At 38.3% G+C, this 25,347-nt stretch overlaps 1 pseudogene; it reads right to left on the bottom strand.

Annotated features, from left to right (window-relative positions):
• Positions 1–9,672: 9,672 nt before the first annotated feature.
• Positions 9,673–22,591, bottom strand: LOC141572326 (copper transport protein ATOX1 pseudogene; annotated as a pseudogene).
• Positions 22,592–25,347: the final 2,756 nt, after the last annotated feature.

The following is a 25,347-nucleotide window of genomic DNA, read 5'->3' as shown; positions in this document are numbered from 1 at the left end:
TAAATAGGACTTCATCGAAATAAAAAAGCATTCAAAGGACAATATCAAGAGATTATAAATCTGACACACAGAGTGGGAGAAAATATTTTCCAATCACATATTTGGGAAGGGACTAGTACCAGCCATATGTAAAGAACACTTACAACTCAATAATAAAAAGACAAATAATCCTGTTTAAGAATGGGCAAAGTATGTGAATAGACATTTCTCCAAAGATGTACTAATGGCTACTAAACACAAATAAAGATGCTGAACATCACTAATCATCAGGGAAATGTAAACCAAAAGCACAGTGAGATACTACTTTACACTCACAAGAATCTCCATAAATAAAAGCCAGCTAATAACAAGTGTTGCCAAGGATGTAGAGAAATCAGAAAATTTCTAAATTGATGGTATAAATGTAAATGGTTCAGTCACTTTGGAAAATAGTGTGGTAGGTCCTCAAATGGTTAAAAATAGATTTAGAATAAAACTCAGAAATCCCATTCCTAGGAGTCTACCCAAGAGAAATGAAAACATATGTCCACAAAAGTATTTACATAAATGCATATATCAGCATTATGTATAATAGCCCAAAGGTGCAAACAACCCAAAAGTCCATCAACTGAAGAATCAATAAACAAAATGTGGTAATATTCATATAATAGAATGTTATTTGACCAAAAAAGTAATGAAGTACTGATATAAGCTACAACATGGGTGACTCTTGAAAACATTACACTACAGGAAAGGAGGTAGTCAAAAAAGAGTGCGTGTTATATGATATCATTTATAAAAAATGTTCAAAGTAGGCAAATCTATAGATACAGAAAGTAGCTAAGTGGTTGCTTAGAAATGGGAGGTATGAATGGATGGGGGAGTGATAACTAGTGGGTACAGTTTTTCTTTTTAGGCAACGAAAATGATCTAAAATTGATTGTGGTGATGGTTGCACATATCTGTGAATATACAAAAAAACATTGAATTTTACACTAAAAATTCATATGGTATATGAATTATATGTCAATAAAACTGTTAGAAAATAGTCTGGCTGATCCTGCAACAAATTACAAGCCTAGTTGAATGGGACTGAGAAACATTATTCATGCTTCTTATAAATGATGGCAGGTCTACCAAATTTGGAAGAAGATAGGCCAGAATGTCATCCCTTTTCCACTGTCTGAAACCTGGAACAGAAATCTGGACTCTAAAAACTGGCCAAATGCTCTTTGGTTATTCTACTTCAGACACCAGAATAAAGTCCCCCATTCGCATCCCATTGCTCTCTTTCTACCATCATTGAGAGACAATAACAACTGGAAGAAAAACCCAGGGCAGGGATTGGTGGTGGGTGGAGGTGACATAGTTTAGCAACATTTCTGAATTACAAGAATTAAAAAAAAAAAAAATCTCACATGAGTTCCATATAGGAAAAAGATGTTCCCTAGAAAGATTTAAAAATCTGATTGTTTTTTTACTTTCACTCTATAAGTCTTTCCCATGTGAAAACAACAGATGCATATTCTCAGAGATTAATGAATAAGAATCAGGGACAGGTCCAGGCTTTGTGAAGTCTAAAACTAAAACAATTTGAGGAACTTTTTTGTATATGTAGCATTACAAATTCAACTTTAGGGACGGGGTATTGGCAGGGGCATTACAATGAAAAGACATGAAGTTTAAACTTTGGAGCGTCCTGGTAAAGCTACCTCTGATTTGATGCATTGCACTCACTCCTTCTTGAAACAATTACTTGGAACTATAGTCCATTTAGTTGGCTAAGAGATGAAATAAACAAACAAAAAGATGAAAACTAGAGACTAAAAACATTAGTTGTAAGCACTAAAGGCAGTTAAAGATAGAGTTGTAGAAAACAGTCACACTCGGAAATTTGGTTGCTAAACTCAAGGCAAATGTGAAACACAGCATTTGAAAATTAACACGTATATACTTATAAAAACTATAAATAACAACAATCTCAGCTTCAAACTCCTGATTATATTAAAGGGATTTGAGGTGAAAGTACACAGACTAACGATGAAGAAGCAAAAATAATTTAAACTTCAGATCTTACATAGAAGTTGTAGGCAGGAGGGTAGGTCAAATGTTTTAACTTTAGAGTCAGAAAATAGAGATTGGAGAATATTTTTTAAAAAACATTAAAAGCAAGTCCTAATAAAATAAAGAGTATACAGCTGCCAAATTACTGGTATAGTTAAAGTCAAAGAAAGTTTTGGGTTAAAAAAAATAAAAGCCAACTATATACTACTTATAAGACTTACAACCAAAACAGATCCACACAGAACTATTAAAGGATGGAGCAGCCGCTGTGGAAAACAGTTTGGCAGGTCCCTGAAAAGTTAAACATAAAACTTTATATGTTCCATATGATCCAGCAATTCCATTTCTAGGTATATAACCCAAAAATTGAAAGCAGGGACTCAAACAGATAGTTGTACACCCATGTTCATAGCATAATTCACAATTGACAAAAAGTAAAAGCAACCTAAGTGTACATTGACAGATGAATGGATAAACAAAGTATAAATATACATACAATAGAATATAATTCGTCCATAAAAAGGAATGAAATTTTGATATATGCTACATCATGGATGACCCCTGAAAACATTATGCTAAATGAAATAGACACAAAAAGACAAATATCGTACGATTCCACTCGTAAGAGATACCCAGAAAAGGCAAATTCATAAATACAGAAAGTAGATAGAATAAAGGTTCCCAGGGGCTGGATGGAGAGGAGAACGGGGAGTTAAGCGTTTAAGAGGTACAGAGTTTCAGTTTAGGATTATGGAAAAGTTCTGGAAATGGATGGTGGTGATGGTTGCACAACAATGTGAAGGTATTAATACCAATGATTTATACACTTAAAAATGTTTAAAATGGTAACTTTTATGTTATACATATCTTACCAGAATAAAAACAAAAAACAAAACAAAACAATAGGGGATGATACTTCAGGTGCTTTTAAACCAAAATAAAGCAGGGACAATGATACTAATTTGACAGCAGGTAAATTCAAAATTCATCAAACAAAAAATTCCATTGACAAAATGCATAATATACAAAGAAGATGTAATTACTACTAACTGCACTTTTTTAACATAAATTATTTCAATTAATCATCCAATACATACTACAGAAAAGTGAGTCTTACCACCCCAGGTTATAACAGAGGGAACTGAAGCTCAGAGAATTCAAGCAACTTGCCATGGTATAGAAAACAGTCGGATAAACTTTTTATACATGAATAACACAGTATCGAAACATGCATAGGAAAATTGTTTTAAAAAATACACGGAAAATCTGACAAAACCTATCGCTGTAAGACATTTTAACATACTTATATTAGCCTTGATCGCTCAATTTATAAAAGAAAAACAGATCAAGTCCATAAGAAATACACAAAATATAAAAATTGATCATATAGGTAAAAGTATGCATTATTTGATCATATGTGATAAAATTAAAGCACTGTACACCTGAAGCTGAAGCTGAATAATACTGAATGTCAACTATGATTTAATATACATATAGTCACGGGATGTGGAGTACAGCATAAGGCATAGAGTCAATGGAATTGTAATAGATATGTACGATGTCAGAGGGGCAATAGATTGAGGAAGGGGTGTTATCACTTTGTGAGGGGTGAAATGTCTAACTATTGCATTGTTTTGTACACCTGAAACTAGTAAAAAAAAAAGTAGTAAGAAAATTTTGGTTAAAAAACCACTATTTAGAAATTCCAAAGAACATTCTTCTAAATAAAATGGTAAAATGGAATATAACATCATAATTATAATTATTTAGAAAGAAATAAGAAAAAATGTAAGTAAATATTATGATGCACCAAATTTCAGCTACAGCTTTCAATGTGGCACAGATCTGCTATTCTGCTTCAGCTTTGCCTATGGGCGTAGGGAAGGCCAGATAGCTGAATTCTACTCATTTTTAGTCTTCCTTAATTTGAGAATGATCAATGACCATGTGACCCAATTTCTAATTAGCATGACACTAATTTACAATAAGACAGGCCAGTCTAATGTATTGTTAATATCTGAATACTCGCTTAATGATACTTTTCATATACTTTACAGGTTGAAATTCTATCGGACAGTTAAAGTATAAATGTATACTTGCTATCCAAGAGTCAAATGCTATAATGAATGATGTCTGAAAACTATCAATTTATGTACAAGTATAAAAGAACTCTCAAATAATTAAATAAGAACAAGCCTGGCAATTGAAACAGTTGTGTAAGAAAGTGTAGTAGGTACATAACTTTAGGAAAAACACTGATCCTTTTTTCAGCCAACCCACTTTATAAAATTTTTAATAATAGTATAAAGCAGAATAATGGAGATTAGATCACAAGCCTATTTATTGTAGCATTGTTTGTTGTACAATATTTATAATATTTAAAATTTATTCATTCATGTAAATTCCATGTAGACCATAAGTCAAGAGAAAATCTTATTTGGCAATTCTTCGCATCTTATGAAGAATGAAAAGCAGAATGTCCACTTTGTTACCTCAGAATTGCAGTAGGTGGAAAGACACCTAAATCATGTATAATACCCTCCATTGATAAATTATATTTGAACAACGTATAACAAAGAATATGAAAAAATGAAGAAAAGAAGAATGTGTTAGAGCAAAATGATGTAACCCCCAAATCTCTATCCCTTTGCTGGCCTCATTTGACAGTGAGTGCCCATTTTGTAACACAAATATGCATGACAGTGACTCAGGAGCAAACCAGTAGTTGACAGGGCTGAGAAGTGATTATGCTTCCACTATAATGTTATCATTAAAATTTGTCAACACTAAAATGTATAATAATAAAGTTGTACTAATTGACAATACTAAAACAAAATGTACAATTCAGGGATTCTCATTTCCCCCAATTTATTATTTGTGCATTCTTTCAATGTCCTCTCCCCCTCCTCCAATACGCCAGTCCCTACTTTCTGTAGCTGTGTCAGGAAGTACTGGTCCTCTCTTCTTTTCCTCTATCTTTTCTCCACTGTGGCAACTGGGCAAGAAACTATTGGGCTGTCAGAAATGTCCCTGGGCAGACAGCCTCGGCCAGCTCAGTGGTACTCACTGGGGCAAATTGCTTTGTCTTCTATCTCCTTTCCTTCTGGATCATGAGAGTGGGCTGATGAGACACTTGCTCTGATTCTACCCATTCTCAATTTTCCAGAAGATGGCTGTGCAATCCAGACCCAGCCCAGTCTGTTGCCATTCGACCCTGCGGTGCCAAGGTAAAGTCCCAGCTGCAATAAAACTTTGCTTTCCATTATTTTACTTTGCTATTGTTCCCTGTTCTTAAATTTCCCTTGGAAATCCTTCAGAAAAGCGGACTGGCTGGAGATTTCTAGGTTTCCTATCCAAATAATATATTAAAGCAATCATAAAAACCAACTCCCTGATCTTTTCTCAATTTCTAAAAATAATAAGAAAATTCACCAAAATTGTAAGAGGAGTGTCTATATAACTGCATGCTTACATGTTCAATAAATTTGAAATGGAAAACATTTCTGAAAGAAATGGTGATCCAAAGCAATAAAATTTAAACAAACTAAATATCAAGAAAGAAATTCAGAAAGTCATCAAAGAATATTCCCAATAGGCTCTGATATTTCTACTGGTGAATTTTATCCAACTCATAAAAAAAAAAAAAATTCTTTAGTATAGAAAGTTCCTGAATATAGAGGAAGATAGAAAGCTTTTATTCATGTCTATAAAGCAAATATAAAATTATTTTATTATTGTAAAATAGATAGTAAAAAAACAGACTTATCTATATATTGTTAATGGAATTAACTTCAATTTCCATGAAGTTTAGTCTTAAGTATTAGTTGAAGCTGTGGGTTCTTCCCCAGAGAGTTGTGTTCACCCATATAAATGCTGGTGGTTTTAAGGTACAAAAGGAGGCATCATGGTCCTTAGAAGAAAGGCAGCAGCTGGTTAAAGTTGCTGTTAAGTAATAGTACCCAACTTTAAGGCTCTAGAGAGTCAAGATCTCGCAGCAAGCAGAGGCTTGGACCAATACATCATTCTTTCCAGGGAGATGTCACAATCCTAAGAAAGCTTTAGTCTCGGTATCATAGTCTATATTTCAGAATGTCATACAAATGTCCTTTGTAGAATGCTCATGTAAATGAGAAAGTAAGTCACCCAAGGAAGAAATCATCTCCTCTTAGATGGAAGAGCAAGGAAAAATTAGGGACACTAAAATTAAATGCAAACAGAAGGCGTTCCTAGACCCTGAAAACCTAATGTGCCTAGACTATTATACCCCAATGTTCAGATTCCAGATGCCTGCTCTCTAACAAGGAAAACCAGCCACTTCAGAAAGCTTAAAGCAATGGAGGAGGCAGTGTCTGGCGGCCTTGTGACATGGGGCACCAGCAGTCCTGCAGAAGTATCATTGCGGCCACATTCTCAGGTGACCCGTCAGAGCAAAGAAAAACTTGCCCCAAGATCATGAGTCAAAATGTCAAATGAATCAAGAGCATAAAAGTAAAAGGTCATGAAATGTCTTGCTCCAGGCTGCTATGGAGTCTGGTCTACAGGACATCACCATTACTCCTGTTCCCCGACTCCTTCAAGATGCTGCCTCCCTGAGGATGAAGGGCAGGAGCGGGGCTTGAAGGACGCTAGTTTACTTCTATAGTCTGGCACACTGAAATAGATTAATAAAGCTAATTATTTTAAACAGGAAAACACTAAAAAATATTTCTTAAGTTAAAGTACCTGTTACTGGTATTACATTAGCCATTCTGCAAGTATTTATTAAGGACCTTCTATGTGTTTATTTGTTTATAGATAAATAAGTAATAGTTGCTACCAACAAGTGGAAGAAGCAAAAACAAGAATGAATAGACAAATCTAATTTGTTATACTGAGTACTGTGATGGGAGTAAGCATAGAGAAGCAAAGGAAGAGGGCCACGTGATCCAGCCATAGGGGTCACCACAAGTTCTGAAGGAAAAGCATGAGATAACTAGAAGTGAATATTTGAGGCAAAAAAATTAGAATAAAATAATGACAGAATATACCAAATACCCAAGAACCCAGAGGAGCAAGCCTCATTTGTGGGTATGTTTGGCAAAGAAATAACACTAAGTAGTGTAGTTTTTCTGAAGCATAAAGTGCTTGGCAGTGTGGCAAGAGAAAAGATTAGAGGAATAGACGGAGTAGACAAGCCGGGTCATGAGAGGCCACATATTCTATGTATAGAAGTTTGGACATCCTCACTAATAATTTTCATTTTTATAAACACAAAAAGTGATTTCTACCTCTGGCCATAATAGAGTACCTAGGATCAGACTAGCCTTTTTACTGTAGACAATTATAAAACTGGGCAAAATATAGGAAACAAATGTTTTCTGGCATTGGACACAAGGTAGTACAAACTGTAATCCCTGAAAGAAGAGAAATACATGGGTTGTCCTTTGATTGCTCTGGCTGTTTTTCAGGGACAATTTCCTGATCATGGTGCAGAGAGCTGGAGCCCAAACATTGCATGGTAGTTCCCCTGAGCTGAGAAGACAGAGTTTAGAGTTTAGAGCTGTCAAAGTTGCTGGAATCTATGGGGGGAAGGGCACAAGAGAAGAGCGAGCTGCTCAGGAGTTGGGGAAAGTATGTGGGTAAAAATCTGAGTGATAGTTCCCTGCAAGTACTATGCTAAAGGCTAGCCTGTACATGTACTGGGTCATACTACACAAGACTTACTGGTGAATAGCTGTTATATAGTTGAACAACACAAACTTACTAAAACTGACTCACAGAGAAGTAGAAACTCTAAATAATCCTATATCTGTAAAGAAATGGAATCATCATCATCATCATCTTCTTCTTCTTCTTCCCATAAAGACAATGCCAGGCCTACATGTTTCTGGTGGATTCTGGCAAACATTTAAGGGAGAAATAATAATAAACTTCAACAAACTTTTTTCAGAAAATATAAGAAGAAAAGTTTCCTAATTCAAACAAGGAGAATACAGAAGGACTATAAAACAAAATATCACTCATAAACATAGATGAACAAATTCTTAACAAAACATTAACAAATCATTCCAGAAGTATATGAAAAGGGTAATGCAGGGCAGGCCTGGTGGCTTAGGCAGTTGGAGCTCCGTGCTCCTAACTTTGAAGGCTGCTGGTTCGATTCCCACTTAGACCAGTGGGCTCTCAAGCACAAGGTTGCTGGTTCAATTCCTCGACTCCTGCAAGGGATGGTAGGTTCGGCCCAGTGCAACTAAGATTGAAACGGCACCTTGAGCTGAGCTGCTACTGAGCTCCTGAATGGCTCAGTTGGTTGGAGGGTGGGCTCTCAACCACAAGGTTGCCGATTCAACTCCAAGGGATGGTGGGCTGTGCCCCCTGCAACTAACAACGGCAACTGGACCTGGAGCTGAGCTGCGCCCTCCACAACTAAGACTGAAAGGACAACAACTTGACCTGGAAAAAGACCTGGAAGTACATACTGTTCCCCAATAAAGTCCTGTTCCCCTTCCCCAACAAAATCTTTAAAAAAAATAAAAATAATAAAATAAAAAGGGTAATGCATTATGACTAAGTGAGGGTTTTCCCAGGGAGGCAAGATTTTACATTCAAAACTCAGTAAGTGCAATTCAACATAGTATGGAATAAAGGAGAAAAATCATATGATCTCAAGAGATGCAGAAAAGGCATTTACAAAAATCAACATCCATTAATGATTAAAACAACACACACAAAGTAAGCAAATGAGAACCTAAAGAAACTGCCTCATTGTTACAAAATGCATCAATGAAAAACCTAGAGAAATCATCATATTTAATAATGGTATATGGAATACATTTCTCCATAGATCAGTAACTAAGTAAGCATGCCCGCTTTCACTACTTCTTTCCAATATTGTAAAGGAGGTCCTAGCCAACTGAATAAGGCAAAAAAGTAGAAATAAAAAGCAGATTGGAAAGGAAGAAGTAAAACTATCTGTATTTGCAGATGATGAAAATTTTAAAATCCTAACAATTCTGAAAAACTAATAAGTAAATTTAGCATGGATACAAAGTCAATGTACAAAAATGAATTCTCTCCCTAGCTACAAACAGTTAGAAAGTGAATTTTTAAACAATACCATTTAAAATAGCATAAAAAACCATAAAACAGGAATAAATAAAGTTAACAAAAGATATGCAAGATCTCTGCACTAAGACCCACAAAAAACTATTACTAGGAGAAATAAAAGATTTAAATAAATAAATGAGAAGGTTGAAGTAAAAGAAATATACCACGCTCATAGAATATTGTTATGATGTAGATCCTTTCCAAATTGATCTATAGGGTCAACACAATCCCCCCCAAAATTCTAGAAGACTTTTTTTTCTGAGAAATTAATGAACCAATTGTAAAATTTACATAGAAATAAAAAAACAAAGAAGAGCTAAGATAATTTTGAAAAAATTGGAGACCTTATACTATCTGATTTGAGACTTAGTTTAACACCACAGTAATTAAGACAGTGTGGTATTTGCTATAAGGATAGACAAGTAGATCAATGGAATAAAATAGAGAGTCCAGAAATAGATTCATATATATATATATATATATATATATATATATATATATATATATGTATATGATCAATTTTTGACAAAGTCGCAAAGGCACTTCAATGTGGGGAAAGACAGCATTTTCAACAAATGGTGTTTGAACTAGATATCCATGTAGGTAAAAAAAAAAAACGTACTTGAATCCTACTTCTCTAGTCACAAAAATTAGTTTAAGATGGTTCTTTGAACTAAGTGTACAGGCTGAAAATACAAAATATTCAGAAGAAAACAGGAGAAAAGTTTTGTTCTCTTAGGCAAAAATTTTCACAGATTTATAAAACACAAAAACCCCATAAAAATCACTTATCAGAAGAGAAAAATTTGATAAATTTGAACTTTAAAATTAAAAAAAATATTGTTCTTCAAAAGTAACTATTCTTTTGGGGGAGCTGATGGAAATGTTTATTATCTTAATTGTGCTGATGGTTTCAGTGGCGTATATATGTCAAAACTCATCAAATTGTATACTTTAAACACATGCAGTTTATTTAATGTCAATTATACTTCAGGCCCTAGCTTACATCCCTCACAAAAATAAACTAAAAAATGGATTAAAGACTTAAATTTAAGACCTGAAGCCGTAAAATTCCTAGAAGAAAACACAGAGAAAAAGCTCCTTCACATTGGTCTTGGCAGCAATTTCCTGGATATGACAGCAAAAGCAAAAATAAGTAAGTGGGACTACATCAAACTAATGCTTTTGTGCTTCTGCATAGCACAAAAAATAATCAACAAAATGAAAAGACAGCCTACGGAATGGGAGAAAATAATTGCAAATTATATATCTGATAAGAAGGGAATATCCAAAATATGTAAAGCACTCATACAGTTCAACAGCAAAAATAGTAACCACTCAATTAAATAATGGGAAGAGGAACTGAACAGAGTTTTCCAAAGTAGGTACACAGATGGCCAACAGGTACACAAACAAGGGCTCAACATCACTAATCATCAGGGAAATGCAAATCAAAACCACAGTGAGTGATCATTTCACACCTGTTAGAATGGCTATCATCAACAAGACATGAGATAACAAGTGTTGGCAAGAATGTGAAAAAAAGGGAACCCTAAGACTGTTGGTGGGAATGCAAATTGGTACAGCCACTATTGAAAACAGAATGAAGGTTCTTCAGAAAGTTAAAAATAGCACTACTTTATGATCCAGGAATTTAATTTCTGGGTATAGAGCCAAAGAATTTGAAATAAGGATCTCGTAGAGACATCTGTACTCCCATGTTCATTGCACCATTATTCGCAATAGTCAAGGTATGGATGACTGGATATACACTGGAATATTATTCAGCCACAAGAATGAAGGAAATCCTGCCATTTGCGACAACTTGAATAGACCTTGAAGGCGTTATGCTAAATTAAATAAGTCACACAAAGAAAGACAAATACTCTATGATATCACTTATATGTGGAATCTAACAAAGACAAAGTCAGAGAAACAAAGTCAGAGTAGTGGTTACCAAGGGTTAGGGGTTGGGAGAGATGGGGAGATATTGGTCAAAAGGGTACAAATTTCTAGTTATAAGATTAACAAGTTTGGGAATCTAATGTACAGCATAGTGATTATAGCTAATAATACTGTATCATATACCTCTCAATGTTGCTAAGAGAAGAGATCTTAAATGTTCTCATCATAAAAAAGCAAATGGTTACTATGTGATGGGGTGAAGGTGGTACTTAATACTACAGTGATGGTCATTCCCCAATTTATAAATGTATCAAATTAACACTTTGTACACCTTAAACTTACACCATGTTATGTGCCAGTTAAATCTCAATAAGCTGGAAAAAGACCTTTTCAGCTGCTGATACAAGTTTACTCAATTTATGGAAAATGCCCACCACGTAATTTAATTGTCAGAGTCAGTCCTATTCATCAAAAAATAAAATAATAAAATAAAATAAATGTCAAATAAGACTTATTTTGCTTTGAAAAGTATGACTTTTTTCAATTCAAATAAAAACATGTTAATGCAAAAATAAAATGAAATAAAAACACATTGTTGAGAAAATAAAAAGGCAAACCACAAACCAGAAGAAAACATTTGTAACAAATTAATCAGACAAAGCACTTATATCTAGAATAAATATAGAACTCTTACTACTCACTAATGAGACAAACAATACCAAAAAAGGGTGAGGGGGCTAAAACTGAAGCACAGCTACTTCCTACCAAAATGGCCAAAAATAACATGAAAAGATATTCAGCATCTGTAGTCATCTGGGAAACACAACCTAAAACCACAGAGATACCATTACCCACCCCCTAGAAAGGCTAAAAATAAAACATCTACCAATACCAAGTGTTGGTAAAGATGTGGAGAAACTGAAATTCTCATATACTGCTGGTGGGATTAGAAAATAATACAACCACTTTTGAAGTTTGGCAATTAAACATACACTTCATATGTAACCTAGGTTTTTACAAAAGGGAAATAAAATTATATGCCCAAAAAAGACTGTCTATGAATATCTATACAACTTTATTAATATTAGCCAAAAAGTAGAAACAACTCAAATGTCTATCAATGAGTGAATGCATTAACATCGTAGTATGTTCATACATAAATTGCTAGTCAATGATAAAAAGAAATGAACTACTGTCACACAGACCAATATAAATGGCTCTCAAAAACAGTAGGTTGAGTGAAAAAAGCCAGTTATAAAAGATCCCATATGTGTATATGATTCTAGTGATAGAAATCAGATCTAGTGATAATATTAAATTATTGGTTGCCTTTACGGTTTAATGGAAATATTATGTACCTTGACTGGGGTGGTGTTAACATAAATTTATATAGTTGTCAATAGTCTTCAAACGGTTAAGTGTACACAGTTTATTATATGTTAATTATACCCCAATAAACTTTATTAAAAAAAAAACACCACAAAAAGCAGTCACTCTGTTACAGTTCATCTAGTAGGAAAAACAGTTACACAATTTTGATGTTTTTGTGATAATTACACTGTAAACCTTGTTAAGAGAACAAGCACGAAGAAATAAAGACATGTCCTCATGGAGCCAAATCCTTGGATCTTTACCCAGGGAATTGACTTCAAGAACACTTTGCTTAACGCTGTTCAGAAGAACACTCAAAATCGGAAAGATTGGAAGCCAGGTTAGCTTTTGATTAATTTGATAATTAGGAAATCAACAAGTATTTGTATTAGACACCATGGCAAAGGGCACAGAGGTGGCTGCAGGATATCACAGTGACTATGAAAGTGGGTTTCTAATCCTGGCTCTGCCACACTAGCTGGGGAGCCTTGGGCAAGCGGTTCCTTCTGAGCTTTAGCCTTCTCTACCTTGCAAATTTGTGAGGGTTAATTTAGATGAGAATATCCATGAGCTGCTTTCAGAGCAGTGGCTGTTATCAAGTGCATGCAACAGAAATACATAATGCTATTGTGAGTATCAGAGTCACCTGGATGAGTTCTGTCTGGAAGGACAGACTATCCTGTAGTCTGCTTTTCCTGGGGATACAAACACGGAGAGTGATGCATAGGAATTACCAATTACACCAAGAATATCTACTCGAATTCACACTATACATCAGTGTTTTTAGGAATATAAGTAGTTATTTTTAAAAGGAGTAGAGCCATAAAACCAAACTTAACAAGTGGGGTAGCATCTAGTGGATATCATCCCAGTGTTTCATCAGAGGAAAGGGGGCCAAAAGAATTGGGAAGAGGGACATGAAAGCAAGAAGTGAGAGGCACTGAAGGAACCACAACAGTGCAAGAGAGACAGAGACTAATAAGAAAGAATTCAGGAGGAGAGAAAGCAGGTTGGTGAGGGGACTGAAAAAGCTTCCTATGAAAATTATTCACGTAAAGCAATGGGTGTAACCCAGAGATAAGACAGGATGGTGTTTTCAATCAGAAGAAAAATTGGGCTGACTCCGTATGCCCCTACTCAATGCAGAGCTATTCCCAGGGGGTAAAGGGGGATTTCAGCTCAATGAAAGAAAGACTGGCTCATAGTAGCTGTGCACCACTGGATCAGTGCGTCCGGAGCTAACGAACCCCAGGGGCCTCCCGGTTCTCGGTTCTCGGAGGCTTCAGGTGCTGTTTGTTGATAGAGAGGCCTTGGGAATTGCTGGCTTGTTTGCTTCCACTTATTATACTGATACTGACTATTCTCTTGCATGCAGTATGCTCTCTGCGGGCCACTTTAATTTAATTATCCATGAGCAGGCTACTCCTGATATTTAATGATGTCTTTACAAAGTGTTGTAGTACAGCTCAGGCAGTGTGCTGCTGACTTTCTATGTTTCTCAGTGGATTCACACTGGGTGGAGCCCTTAGGTAAGCAGTAGCTAGCAGGTAAAACATCTGAAAAGAACCCCAGCTCATCTGGAGGCAACACCAGAGAGAAAGCTCTTTTCCCTTCTGTTTTTTTTTTTCCCCACTTGTATTCCTCAAAAAAGAGAGTCAGATGGGAGAAGCGAGGGATATTCTTACCAGGCCATACGGGCTGATGGCCCAGTGTGGTGTGAGAGCAGAGTGAGCATGAGTTGGGTAGAGGGAAAAGAATAGGAACCCAGAATGAATTTCTAGGCCTTCTAGACAGAAATATGTACAAAAAGTATTTTATAATCTATGACATTAATTTGGATTAAACGTTTCATTGCTCTGATGAATCAAAGCAGATGCCTGGAAATTGGTGTACCTGTATCTCAAACGAGTTACAATTAAGAACTACAACAAAAGTGTATCTTTAAACCCGACATTATATTGACTTGAAACTTAAAACAGAGCTCCTTATGAAATATTCTGAGAAAGGTGTCTTTGGTGTTGAAAGTTCCCATGTTTGGTTTCAGTCCAAAAGTGATTTTTTTTTTCTCCCTGCATGACTTAAGGCATTCAGTCACCTAAGGACGGCTTGCCTATGAAAAGGCAACACACGCCTGCTGAGTGCCCCCAACCCCCAAACATGCTACACATTTCACTGTCACTGCCCTGCCTGTTCACATTAATCCCTATAGGTACACTCCCCGCCACACGCTCCTGAATGCAGGACACTGAAGGAGGGCCGTTAGGCTTACTGTGACCCTGAAAATAGAGACTCACTCACTACCCTAACTAAACAGAAGGAAGGTTTATTTATGGACAGAGAGGAGGGAGAACAGGGAGAGAGAGGGAACCGTGGAATCTAAAAGAGCAGAAGCAGAGCGGTTCATTCCTGAGCTCTCACTTTAGCAGGAAACCAATCTGGACCCCTGGAGGCTCTTTTGGGGACAGTAAGGGAAGCAATGCAGGAGGACACAGCAACGTGATCATGTGGCTTTATCACACTGAACTTCCAGAAAAGGGTGCTAGGGCTCTCTCAGAGGAGAGGGTTTCCCTGATGTGAACTAAGAACAGACTCAAGCTGAACAAACTTTGGCCCAATTTCTCTAATTTCAGAATTAAGTTCAAATAGTCCTTTGTAGTCCTCAGTCGGGTCTATTTGTCTCTAAATTCCATGCTCTCAGCTACGACATATCCCTAGCTTCCTCCATGCAGGGTGGTCCTAGAATCGTCTCTTCCGCTTCCCCTTAACCTGGGGATGGAGGTGAAACCTCTGGCTGCCTCTGGGAAACAGGAGAGCGACAAGACTCTGATCGTTCAGGTTTTGGCTCAAATGCTGTTTCTGAGGAAAGGCCTTCCCTCACCACCCAACCTAAACTACACACTAACCCCATCACTCTCTGTCACCTTAGTCTATTTCCATATTATTTTCATAGCACTTATCACAATCTGAAGTTTTCCTGTATATCTGTCGCCCCTGCCACTAGACTGGGATCTCCCAGGGGGCAGGGATTGTGTTTTGTTAAACACTGCTCTATGGTGGTGTTGGAACAGTGTCTGGCCTAGGGGAGGTGCTCGAGGATATTGAATGAATAAATGAAGGGTCAAGTGAGTGAATGGATACACTAAAGAAGTGGGTTAGAGAATTTTGATTTGTGGGATGTATAGAATAGAATATCAAGGAAAAGGAAAGAGAAGGAAAAAGGAGATTAGCTTGTCTGCAACCTGAAATCAGCTATTGTCTGCCAGTTCTCCTGCCACGCTCATTCGACCCAGCCCGACCCCAGGTTTAAATCCCCAAACCTGCTTTGCAAGATATCTGGTAACAGTGAGTTCAAGGGCACAGGGAGCAGCTTCCCTTGAAATACTGATGATCCGTTGACTCAGAAGGACTCAGGATGACGCAAATCGTATTTATGACTCAACTAGGATCGAGCCCAGAAATTCTCGACCAGAGGGAACACACAGGGAATCTCTGGGAGGAAGGACAAAATGAAGATGTGTGAATTTAACATGGACTAGATTTTAACTGCTTTTGGATTTTCAACATTTATTATCCAGGGGCCTAGGTTCAAAAAGGCTGGGAAGTGATCTAAATAATCTGATCAGACAAGATTTATAGCAAATCTTAATAACAGGAAAAAATCAAGGATGCCTCTGAAATTTAGAGCTTTAATGTCCAGGAGGATAGTGGTTTCTATGAACCATTATGGACAATTTAGGACAAGCTAATTTGGGGGAATGAAGCTAAGTGTAATTTTGAATTTGCCGAACTGCAGATGGCAGCAAGACATTTTGCAGAGACTGCAGCAGCCTGTAAGTAAGCCAGCAGAAAGGTACGCATTAGACACAAATAAAAACCTTACACAAAATCTGGATTGTATCCTGCGATATAATGGACAATGTATATTTGGTCTTTGTCTCCACTTCTTGACACAGAGCTTCAAAAACCCTTGGGACTTCTAGAGTGACAGGTGTGTCTTTGCTATACTAATGAGATGACTCATGGTGTGCCCCCAGATAGCTTCAGAATGGGGGCTGGTCACCAGAAAGACCAACCACGTGATTAGAGGGTTGGAATTTTGGACCAGGCCCAGCTCCAGGGAGTGTGACTGGAGATTGAGTTGAATCATGGGGGGCAATGATTTAATCAATCATAAGTAGCCATGAACCCACAGTAAAAACTCTGGACACTGAGGACCAATGAAGCTTCCTGGTTGGTGAACACATTGATGTGCTGGGGGATTCCACACCCAGAACCCACAAAGGGAGACATGGAAGCTCTGTGTCCAGAACCTTCCTAGACCTTGCCTTGTGTGTTCCTCTTATTTGGTTAGTCATGATGCATCCATCGTAATAAAATTCTAATCATAAGTACAGTGCTTTCCTGAGTTCTATGAGTTACTGTAGCAAGTTATCAAACCTGAGAGGGTCATGGGAATCCTTAAATTTATAGTCAGTCAGTCAGAAATGTGAGTGGCCCTGAGGCTTTTGGCTGGTGTCTGAAGTGCGAGCAGTCTTGTAAGACTGAACTCTTACCCCTGTGGAGTGTGAGGTTAACTCCAGGAAGCTGGTGGCAGAATTGTGGTGCAGGACACCCACTTGGGTTGGAAACGCAGCACTGACACATCACCTATAACATGAATACGTGTATTACACAGAGTTGCTAAGGTATACAGGGATTTTTAGAGGTCTAGCGCCAAGTGGAAACAGTATTACATTTTATATTTTATTTTATTTCTTACCATTCTGAGTCACTGATGGTAAATAATGGTCATTCTGAGTCAATAATTAAGGAATTCTAAACATCATAATGGGTAATGACTTTGCTTACAATTTTACCCAAGAACTACAGAGTCGGATCCTCACTCTTCTATGGGATGCCTCTTTAAGGAGAACTACTTGATCAAAGAGGAGAAAACTTAATCTGTAAACTTTAATATGTAAAATTACAGACAGAAAATGTGGGGAAATTTATCTCTGCTTCACTTTTGGCTTCTTCATTTCTATAATTCTAAAATGCCACTGATTTTTATGATGATGAGTTAATAATAGGCTTGGGGGAGATGGGGAAGGAAAGCAACACTACGACATTACATATACGAGGTGTCCAGTGTAAGATGCTATCTATTTCAGAAATGGTATTGTGTAAAAAAATAATAAAGTGCATCTTAGATTTGAGAAAATATGGTAATATAGTAGTAATTAAATTATCTTTCCTTCCCTTTAACTTTCATATGATTTTCCCTGAGTGTGTTTGATATAATTACTTTTTCTTGAATCAATTTTCTGTTCTAAAATATTACTGTTTCAAAACATAACTTTATATGAAAATGTCTAGATGGGGGTAAGTGACTGAGATAAGACAAGGACCAGTTTCATTCCATAAAAAGCATTCTGAATATCAAAAATACTTAGTTTCCCACAGTAACTGAATTTTGGGAAATAATTCTTCACTAATCACACACTAATACATTCTGCGCTGATAGAAACCAGCTTTGTCTCATATATACATACAAACTACAGGCCCTCCACAGAACGGGCAGGTATCGTTCTCCACACGGTCCTGCTTGGCTATATGGAGAAGATGACTCAGAAGACAATCCTCGGGCTTCTGGATCACTGCATTGCTTCCTGCCTGCCTCCAGATGGCCGGCCCATGGGAGGCAGGGCCACAAAATTCAGAATTCTATGTTTAGGGTTCTGTGCATTAAAATCCCCTCATTAACAAGTAAGTGAAATTTATGCCTTTCTGACCTTGAAATTTTTTTGAATTATCTATATTAAATTAGAGACCTGCTCAGTGCAAGAAACTGGTGGCTATTGAGATCAGATGGCTAATCACAAGAGACTAATGAGAAAAATGCTGTGACTAAGGGGGTGGTTCTTTCCAAGCCTTAGCAATCCACAGCTAAGCACTGCCGTCACTTGCCAAAATCTTACTGAAAATACATTGTATGATAGGCAGCAAATCTGGCTTTTATTGAGGTAAGGTTCACACTCTGATGAGATCCCTCTCTTCAGGGGATTTAAATGACCAACATATAAAAACAAACCCATCCACATATTAAGAAAAATAAAATCTGGAGGAATTTTCTTTTTAGGTGACCTAGCACTATAGCATGATACATGCCTGATAAATCCTTTCGGAGATGATACTGATTAGTTTACAATAGCTGTCAGAATGGGAGTAGGCAGGTGTTAGGTGAGGGGAAAAATACACTATTTACACAGTGTAATTAAGTTACCTAGCACTGACATTAAAACATTCTTGTTGGAATCTTAAATCACTATGTAAAATGCAATTATGGGTCAAAATTCCAATAATGCAGGAGGCTGTGACATTTGCTTTGTCACTGTTGAAGAACAAGTTCTGTGACTCTGAAAACTGACGACACGGAACTCAGATTCCTCGCTCGCTCTCCATTGCCTTCCAATTAATAACAATTATTAACATGAACATGCTGCACAGGACTTGAGTAACATTTTGTAGTATAAGTGATTTATACCACAGTACCAAACTTAGTACTATTAGGTTGGTAGAAAAGTAGTTGTGGTTTAAAAAGTTAAAAATAATTGCAAAAACCGCAATTACTTTTGCACTAACCTAATAAAACAATCATTCCTTTATCACTGTGTTAGACATTACTCTACAAAGTTCTTTGAGACAATGAAGGAGATTTTCATCACAAATTTACAACAGAAACTGTCAAGGGTGATGCCTACCTAGAGCAACAAGTGACTGCAGTTGACAAAGGCCACAAAGCAGAGTGTGTCATCCATGCATCTAGAGGCAAGCAAGTGTGGTGAGTAGAACAGTTAACACTAGTTTCAGATGCTCTTTAGGTGGCTCAGAACATGCAAGTCCAATCTCTGAGATAGCTTCACCTGCCTCTGTAGGTTATCAAGGCTATCCTCGGAGAATGAAGAATGTGTCAACCATCAAGAAGATGAATTATAAGACTATCTAACCCTCACCTTGTCACACAATCATGTCTTTTTAAGCAAGAACAACTGAAAATGAACAGATTCTCTCATCAAGATGAGCTGCTTGTATTATTTTTTTTTAAAATCACACCTATGAAGATGCCTCAAAATATTAAAAACAGAACTACCATATGACCCAGCAATTCCATTTCTACTGGGTATTTATCCAAAGAAATCCAAACACTAATTAAAAAAGATATATGCCTCCCCCTATATTCATTGCAGTATTATTTACAAGAGCCAAGGCATGGAAATAACCAAAGTGCCCATCAATAGACAAATGGAGAAAGAAGATGTAGTACATATATACAATGGAATATTACTCAGCCATTAAAAAATAATGAAATCTTACAATTTGCTACAACATGGATGGACCTAGAAGGTATGCTAAGTGAAATAAGTCAGACAGAGAAAGACAAATACCAAGTAATTTCACTCACATGTGGAATCTAAGAAACAAAAAGAACAGATAAAAGAGAAACTCATAGATACAGAGAACAAACTGATGGTCATCAGATGGGAGAGGGGTGGTGGGATAGGCAGAAAAAGTGAAGGGATCACAAGGTGCAAGCTGCCAGTTATAAAAATAGTAACGGGGATGTAAAGTACAGCAAAAGGAATCTAATCAATAATGTAATAACAAAGTATGGGGCCAGGCGGGAGCAAGACTTCTTGGGGTGATCACTTAAGGGAGATAAATGTCTAATCACTATAAAACTAATATATTTGTACTTCAACTATAAAACATTTTTTGAAAATTACCACAGCTATGGAAATTCTTGCCTGTGGCATAAACCATTAAGCATTCTTTTCACAACCTAGGAATAAACTCAGTCCGTTCGGCTAATTTAAGAACATTTGCTTGTGTTGACAGCAAGGACTGGGAAACCAGGAAACCATGTGCTAATTGGCTACTTCATCCCGTTTTCCTTTTCAGCGTCTGCCAGGTGTAGCCCTGACTTTCAGAGTGCGTCTGGCTCTCTGTCGCATCCGGCCTGTTATCTCTGTCTGGCAAACAACCACTCTATGCTTCCAGAACTTCAGATCTTTCAGGGCCCTGATGATAAGTCATTCTCAGCCCACTCTGCCAAAAGTTTTTTGGCCGACGGACTGAGGAAGACTATTGTTGTCGCTGGCTGTTATCTCTCCCTCCGACGCCACTTGGCAGATGTGCAAGTCCATCTCTCTGGTGTGGAAACAGCGCTTGACTCTAGATGAGTCAACGCGTTAATAAACAAGAGTCACGGAGGAAATAGCAACCAGTCTTGAAAACAAGAAAAGAAACATTTTGAGGTTTATTGGATGCCGAGATGTTTGTCCTCCGTAGAGCGCCCCTGCTTTATCTCACTTCACAGCCTTCCTATCAACGAAATGGGGAAGTTAATAGTTTATCAAATGTTAATCAGCTGTAATGTTTATGTATTACTTACATAGCATGGAAAGTATTTTTTGGTGCTAGGGGTACTGTTTTCTTTAACTGCAAATTTATATCTTCGTCATTCATCTCCCCTTTTGTCAGACTCCATATTCTAGGAAGTCCCCAGTTGACCAAGACATTTATTATCTCCTGAACTTATCCCCGTGCCATCAGGGAAACCATCCTGACTGTGGCCTCGGAAGTGCCTTCAGTGAGATAAAAACGGTGAGCTTTCTCCTCAGCAGGCAGAGAAGCAGTACAGACACCTTGCTCTGGGGAAGGTTCTGGCTGAAATAGAAGCACAGGAAGAGGAAGAGCATACTGTACCTCGTACGTCGTGTGTTTCCTGCAAATGCAGCAGCGTGCTGGAAACTAAACACTGGCCACAGGAATCAAGTACCTCCCGGCAGCTGTATGGTCACAGGAGGTCCGAAGACAGGGCTTGGGCGACTTAGCAGGAACCCAGAGGGCCCACATAAGACCTCAACCTTGAAAACGTGGTGAGTCTCAGCTGGGATTCTTGAGGAAATGCAGGGGGAGGAAGCCTGCTCCAGTCCCAGGACCACCTTCCTCTCAGAGATCTAGAAAAGACATGAGTATATACCACATGCTAAGGTAACATGCCATTGGGGTCACAGGACAGATGGGACTTCCTAGGGTGACTTAGGGACATCTTATAATAATCCTGTGGCGACAGAGTTATGAGAATGACAATCTCTCTCAGTTTTCTCCAGAAAATCCTGAGTTTACCCTGGCATATGTATTAATACCACCTTTTTTATGCTCAAGAATCTTCATGTGGATGACAAATGGTCTCCCTGTCAGTCCACACCCTGCGGGGCTAAAGATAAAGTCCACCGATGCCACAGCTGCACTCTTAGGGTCGCTCACCACCTGGGCTTTTATTTAATGTGCTTTCAACAAACATTTGTTCAGTGCTCACTGGGTGCCAGCCACTGTGTGAAGCAAAGGGGACAACGATGTGCATATGAGAGACAGACTCATCAGTAGGTGACACAAGCCCCATGTCCAATGCATGGCAGAGGCAGGCATGCAGTAGGACCTTGGTGCTCCTTTGAAATCTCAGTGAGGTAAAGACTTGCCTGCATGCTTGGAGAATCACCTAGTGTTCATGCTGGGTGGCAAGTGGGGACAGCAGTGGTGGCCGGGGCAGTGTCCAGGCAGAAAACCATAAAACTATGGGTCGGATGTGTGTTTCTTGCTGTGCTTCGGGAGCGTTAGCATCTGGAGAGCGGCGTGTGAGCAGTAGCACAGTAGCACTCACATTCCCCCAAAGATGTTCACAATTTTTCTTTTTTCCAACAAAAACAGCTCGACTTTATTGCAGGGAAACTAGAGGAGCAGGGCAAGTGAGTATCTCCGCAGGAACTCCCATCGTCAGCAGGATTGCCAGGTTCCAGGTCTGCCTGGAAAGTAGGAAAGGATGGGTGTCCTGCCCACTCGGGTCCATCCTGCAGGCTGGGGCCCAGGCCCTCGCTAGCTGAGGCCCAGATAGGGAACGGTCTCCCCTGTTTTCCTCAGGGTCTCCAGCAGTGTCCACGCTGTGCTCAGAGTCCATGTAAACCCTCTCGTTGGGCAGGTCGATCTCAAACTGACCTCCTCCCAGCTTGCTGAGGACCCGAGTGACCGTGTTAGAGGAGCCTTCACAGGTCACGTCTACAGAGAACTCGTGCTTCGGCTGAAGAGGTGATGGTGGGTGGTGGTGGCGGTGGCGATGCTTCTTCTGGTTCACAATTGTTAATTCCAATATTTACTTCTCTAAGTGCTTGGTGGCTACCAAATATTAGGTTGGTGCAAAGGTAATTGTGGATTTTGCAATTATTTTTAGCCTTTTAAATTGCAGTTACTTTTGTACCAACCTAACAAATTAAGTCATGTTAAAGAATATCTAAGATCACGACACGGAGTTTAAGATTCACAAGAAAAACTTCCCCCTCGATTCTATTTTTACTTATGCCTGCTAGCAGCAGACCATTCTCCCAGCAGTCTTGTCAGTCTTCAGCACGGATGCCAAACTGAGTATTGATTTGTCTCATTAGCTGTTTAGTGGCTGAGTGAACACGCCTGCACTTTAAAACTTTGCTCACGTTCTTCGTGCATTTTCTACCCAGAACATCCCCAGCCATCTTATCCTCATTTGCTGAGTGGCCAATCATTCTTCAAGACCTAATTCACATGGCCACTCCTTGAGAGAAAGGAGTTCTCTGGCTATTCTCTCCTCAGGCCAATCCTGATTTTATGAGGCAAGACTGATACTAATCTTATTCTGTATATTGATCCTTGATGGCACTTCGCACATTATGTCACAGCAATATGTCTACAAGTCGTCGTCCACAGCTAGACTGCATTCCTGGAAGCCAGGCAGACACGGTCTCTGATTCACCTTTGCAATTCTAGCACTTAGCTCAGACTTCAGTACATGATAAATCCTAGGTTGAATACACATAATCATAGGATTTTTATCTTTTTAAAAAAGTATATAACCCAATGAATCATCCAGAAAGAATACTACTGTGTAACTATCACCTGGGTCAAGAAGTAGAAAATAACCAGCACCCCAGAAGCTCCGCCTTCAGCCCCCTCCCAATCACTGCATTCTCCCATCCCCCCAAGGATAACCACTATTTTGACTTCTTTTTCCACCAGATATTAGTGTTCCTGTTGAACGTTACATAAACAGCGTCACATAATGTATGTAATTTTATTTATATCTGGCTTGTTTTACTCAACATTGTGTTTGCGAGATTCACCCATATTATTATATGTAACTGAATTAGTTCATTGGGGGGTGCATATTCCATTATATGAACATACCATAATTTATTTATCCATCCTGCTGCTGATGGATATTTGGGTTCTTTGCAATTTGGGGCTCTTACAAATCATGCTCTTATAAACAGGCTTGTATGTGTCTTCTGGTAAACATGGGCACACATCAGTTGGGAGTGGACTCTCTAGGTCTTTGAGCAGACCTATGTTCAGCTTTCGTAGATAATGCCCAACTTCTTCCAAAATGTGTCAGTTTATATTCCCATCTGCACTGTATAAATTTCCATGGCTTCACATCTGACCAATACTTGATATTGTCAAACTTTAAAATTGTAGCCATTTTGGGTGTGTGTAATAATAGTATTGCATTGTGGTTTAAACTGCATTTCCCTGTGACTAATGCAATTGGCCACCTTTTCATATGCTTATTGGTCATTTGGATAGTCTCTTTTATGAGTTGACTGTTCAAATTCGTTGCCCATCTATTCTATTGAGCTTTATGATGTTTTCTTACTAATTTGTTTGGCTACAAATCTTTTCTTATAGACGTTATAAATGCATTCTCTCATTCCGTGGCTTGCCTTTCTACTTTCTTAACATTATTGTTTGATAACAAACAGTTCCCACTTTTAAGGAGGACCAAGATTACAGTCTTGTCATTTGTGGTTAAAGCTTTTAATGTCCTGTGTAAGAAATCTTCCCCTTTCCGAGCTCATGCAGATATGCTCCTAAATTATCTTCTAGAAGCTTCATACTTTTACCTTTCATGTTTAAATCTGCTGTCTACCTGGAATTAATTTTGTGCATGGTATGGAGGTAAGGGCCAACTTTTATTTTTCCACATGGATATTCAACTTATCCTGAACCAATAACTGAAAAGACTGTATTTTTCCCAGTGCTCTGTGATACCACCCTGTTAATCAATTGTCCATATAAACATGGGTCCATTTCTGGACTCTCTATTCTGTTACAGTGATCTAATTGATTTTCAAATGTTAACCCAACCTGGAATTCACGGGATAAACCCAATTTGTTTGTGATGGATTCTGTTAATATACTACTACATTCAATTTTTAAATATTTTGTTTAGTTTTTACATCTACGTTCATGATGGCTTTGCCTATAATTTTCCATTCTAGTAACTTCCTTGTGAAACTTATGCTGGTCCCTAAAACATACTGCAATGTGTTCCCTCTTTTATTAATCTCTGGAAAAGTTTGTGTAAGATTACTGTGGTCGGCAGCCTCTAGGATGGTCCCCAAAGGCCCTTCACTTTGGTATTTATGCCCCTGTGCAATCCCCTCCCCTTCAGTGTGGGCCAAATTTAGTGACTCACTTCTAAGAATAGAGTACAGCAGACGTGATGGGATGTCACTTCCAAGATTCGGTAACAAAAAGGCTGTGGTTTCAGTCTTGGGTGCTCACTCACTTGCTCCAAGGAAAGAGAGCTGCCGTGGTGTGACCAGCCCTGTGGAGAGTCCACATGGTAAGGAGCTAAGTGTGGCCTCTGGCCAACAGCCAAAGAAGAACCAAGGTCCTCAGTCAATAGCCTGTGAGAAACTGAGGCCTATTAACAACCACAGGAGTGAGCTTGGAAGTGAATACCCCACCAATCAAACCTTCCAGTGAGACTGCAGACCCAGCCAAGTGTGCAGCTGTGTGGAGACCTTGAACCAGAGGCACCTGGGTAAGCCACACCTTATGTTTATAACCCACACAAACTGCGAGACAATC

Source organism: Rhinolophus sinicus, linkage group LG06, assembly GCF_036562045.2.
Source record: "Rhinolophus sinicus isolate RSC01 linkage group LG06, ASM3656204v1, whole genome shotgun sequence".
In the NCBI taxonomy this organism is placed as follows: Eukaryota; Metazoa; Chordata; class Mammalia; order Chiroptera; family Rhinolophidae; genus Rhinolophus; species Rhinolophus sinicus.
This window is presented reverse-complemented; position numbering and strand designations above follow the sequence as displayed.